The 4,157-nt window shown below is 31.0% G+C and overlaps 1 pseudogene across 1 annotated transcript; it reads left to right on the forward strand.

Moving 5' to 3' along the window:
* The first annotated feature begins 2,227 nt into the window (after window positions 1-2,227).
* On the forward strand, window positions 2,228-3,812 carry LOC147789582 (exopolygalacturonase-like; annotated as a pseudogene). Its single transcript, XR_015411760.1, has 4 exons — window positions 2,228-2,377; window positions 2,463-2,762; window positions 2,837-3,373; window positions 3,464-3,812. The product of XR_015411760.1 is annotated as an exopolygalacturonase-like (transcript).
* Window positions 3,813-4,157: the final 345 nt, after the last annotated feature.

Here is a 4,157-nt window from a genome sequence, read left to right on the forward strand (position 1 = left end):
GGTCTGATTGACTCGACTAGAAAAATGTCAACTTGTAAATCAAACCAAATTTTTTATTTTTAAACAATCAACCCGATCTAAACTAAAACAAAATCAATCTAATCTTAATTTAAATTGAACCATCTGATTGGGTTAGATTATTAGTTCAAATAAACTTTTGAAAAATGGGATTAATACTTAGTTTATAAATTTATATGTCCGACCTTGACCCATAGTTTAAAAGCCGTTACTTATATTGGTGGCTTTAGAGTACCTCTTTAAGACCCAAAATTTTCATTAAGGAATATTTTTAATTAGACAATTAATCCGATAAGAAAAATAAGTAATTTTAATATTCTTTGATAAAATAAAATAAAGTTTTAATTTCAAACTTTTTTTTATATATATAATATATTATTTAAAAAATTCATTGGTCAATCGTTTAATAAGACTCTTTTATATATATATATATATATATATATATATATATATATATATATATATATATATATTATTTAAAAAATATTTAAGTTGGTGTAAATAATTCTATATTTTTTACAATTTTGATTAATCATGATTAAGTCGGTGTAAATAATTCTACTTAATTCAAATCATAAAAGTTGGAGTCAATCTGACTAATCCGACCAACCTACTCTACTTTTAAAATGATTAAGAATATTAACATTTCTAACCGTCGTTAAAGATGCAATATGACTTTTTTTATTTTATTCAAGATATTAAGGGTTGAGTTGGACTGTGAATTCTATTAGGGTTGCTCGAGTCACCATTTCAAAATTCGTTGGTCCAAAAGATTTTTCCAACTCAACTCGCTTAATTTATTTATTTTCATTTAGTTTAAAATCAATCATTATTATTATTTTTTAATATTGCATTTGAATTTCTTTTGTTGTAATATTTAATAGGTTAACTATATATATATATATATATTTTGTTAATTTTCCAAATATAATATGGTGACAAAGACATTGGTAACAAAAATATAAGTAGGTGTATTAAAACATTTCAATCGATGTGGGATCTCACAAGTGTTATTAAGCGGTATACATAGATTTTTAAATTCACGTTTAACAAGTTAAGAAACGTTCACATTTTTTAGTACGAGGTTGAGAGATTTTATTAAATATTACTGCAATCGAATACAAAAACCTAAACCCTAAACCATACCAGTTTAAAATATAAACTATAGGTAGCTACAACATCTATAACTTTGATGAAGGAAGACAAATCACAACCTTAGAAAAAGGATTGAATAAAGTAATATCGAGCGTCTCTTAACCATGATCAACCAACCAAATGATGAACCATAAAACATAAGAACCAGGAACGATATTGTCCCTTAAGGGTCATTATTGATGTTCTTTGTTGCAACCACGTTTCATAAGATTAAGAATGCATTGTGATAATGAACACTGTTACTTGCTATAGATCGATGATGTGGTAAAAGTAAAAGAATATAACAAAAGGGATGCACAAAATTCACATCTTGTACAATTGGTGGTACCCTTTTAGAAAATGACCTAAAACTGATTCGAGAGTGAAACCATTTCTAGGTGTATTTCTAGACAACATGTGATGTCCCACATTGGTTGGAGAGGAGAACAAATCACCATTTATAAGGGTCTGGAAACCTTCTCCTAGTAGATGGGTCGTTATACAACAAATAGACCAATTTAGTCAAATTTAAAACATTCTTCACAAAACCATCGGAAAATAGACTTCGTTTTTTCACCCAATGCTTCAAAAGCCTCGAACACAGTTCTCTCATGCAGGTTTGGATTATAAGGTCTTGTACACATGACCACACCTTTTTTTTTAATTCTTCTCGAACACGTGCAATCTCTACTAGATACAGTAAGAGACTACAACTAAAAAGATGTTTTTTCTAAACATTTCAGTGACTCTTTTGAAGAACGAACAAGTCGTGAATGATAGTGCTTCCACACCGAGAACAAATCTTGACTTAATGAACCATAAACCACATTAATATTATTTAAACTATTAACAAATTTTCCACAAAGACCATTTCACAAAAGAGAGAAATTTATGGAGAAAGAACAGCAAAATTAGTTAAGTATAGGTGGAGCAAGAAGAAAGGTAATAATAGCAAAGTTCTCTCCTTTTCATATAAATACTTCAAATTGTAAATGGAACATTCAAGCATTTCACACCAACAATCTCCAAAAACAAAAACAAAAAAAAAAAAAAAAAAAAAAAAAAAACTAGAAAGTTGAATAACAAGAAGATGGGTATGAACATGAAGTTGATAACTCTATCGTTCGTGTTACTATTATACGTTTCTATAAGAACAGCTCAATCAAGTGATGGAGTTTTTGACGTAACAACATACGGTGCTAAGCCTAATGCTGATATAACTCAGGTAAAAACTAATATCAAATATATCGATGCTTAGATATTTTTACGATGATAAATCTTTTCTAATTATGTTCGTGATTTTTGAACAGATTCTAGAAAAGGCATGGAAGGACGCTTGTGCTTCACCGATTCAAAGTAAATTAATTATTCCAAAAGAGACTTACACGTTAGGTGTAATCACAATGCTTGGTCCTTGCAAAAGTCCAATTGATATTGTCGTGCAAGGAACAATAATGGCACCCGTAGATATAACAGGTGATGGTTGGATTCAGTTCAGATATGTCGACAAAATTTCATTAACAGGTGGCGGAGTTTTTGATGGACAAGGACAAAAAGCTTGGGCAAGTAACGATTGCCATAAAAACCCCAAGTGTGCAAGAATTCCAATGGTAAATACACTTAAATTAACCATTTGCAAATTTTAATTTATTGTTTATACTCATGCATGACCGTTTTTTTACAGAGTTTGAAGTTCAGCTTTGTAAAAGATTCAATTGTGAGGGACATAACGTCAAAAGACAGCAAGAATTTTCATGTCAATATCCTAGGTTGAATTTTCATGTCAATATCCTAGGTTGTAAGAATCTTACTTTCGACCACGTGACTATAAATGCACCGGGGAATAGTATTAATAGTGATGGAATTCACATGGGTCGTTGTGATGAAGTTAATATCATCAATTCAGTTATTGGTACTGGTGATGATTGTATCTCACTCGGAGATGGAAGCAGACAGGTAACAGTCACGAATGTGACGTGTGGACCTGGACACGGCATAAGCGTAGGAAGTCTAGGACAATATCTTGTTGAAGAACCGGTTGCTGGGCTTTATGTCAAAAATTGTAAATTAATTGGTACAACAAATGGCCTAAGGATCAAAACATGGCCGGCTTCTCCTGCTACTGGATCGGTTACTGATATGCACTATAACTTTGGTTGACGTCCAAAATCCAATTATTGTGGATCAAGAATACTGTCCATACAACAAATGTAACAGGAAGGTACTGGAATTACGAAATCTTTTATTTTCTTTATTTTATTTTAATTAGAAATAATTTCATTAAAATTGTGTTTATTTGATGTTTTTTCAGATTCCGTCGAAAATCAAGATAAGTAAGGTGAGTTTCAAGAATATTAGAGGTAGTTCTGGTACTGCAGTTGCTGTGAAGCTTTTGTGTAGTGCTGCTTATCCATGTGAAGATGTGCAGTTATCTGACATTGATATCACTTATACTGGACGTGACGGTCCAGTTGTATCTGAATGTTCGAATGTGAAACCGGTTGTTACTGGGATACAAAAACCTCTTATTTGTCCTTCGTGAGCGTAAGCTATTTCTACAAAAGATGATCGTTTGAGGAAGAGATTTAATTATGTAGTTTTCTTTTACGTTCTAGAGAATAAATTTGGAGTGAACAAAGGGTTCTCCTTTTTTGTGTTTATAAATGAAGAGGAATAAAGTTTTGATTTTGTGTTGATTTTTCATGTTGAGTTATTTGATATTGAGATTACTTACAATTGGATTTGTAGCATACGAGATCAAACGGGCGATTTTCTTGCCTACTATTAAAATCCATAATCCCAATTGCTATTTAATTTACCCGTGCTTTGTTTTGCTTCAATCTCCCTTATCCAAAGAAGTATTGATCCAATTAAATAAAAGGTATTGATCCAATTAATTTACCCGTGCTTTGTTTTGCTTCAATCTCCCTTATCCAAACAATAGAAGTATTGATCAATCTTGCCTCGTTGAACTTATTTTTGGATACAAATCATGAGAATTTATA

Source organism: Cucurbita pepo, chromosome 14 (genome assembly GCF_057944985.1).
Source record: "Cucurbita pepo subsp. pepo isolate OVF chromosome 14, ASM5794498v1, whole genome shotgun sequence".
In the NCBI taxonomy this organism is placed as follows: Eukaryota; Viridiplantae; Streptophyta; class Magnoliopsida; order Cucurbitales; family Cucurbitaceae; genus Cucurbita; species Cucurbita pepo.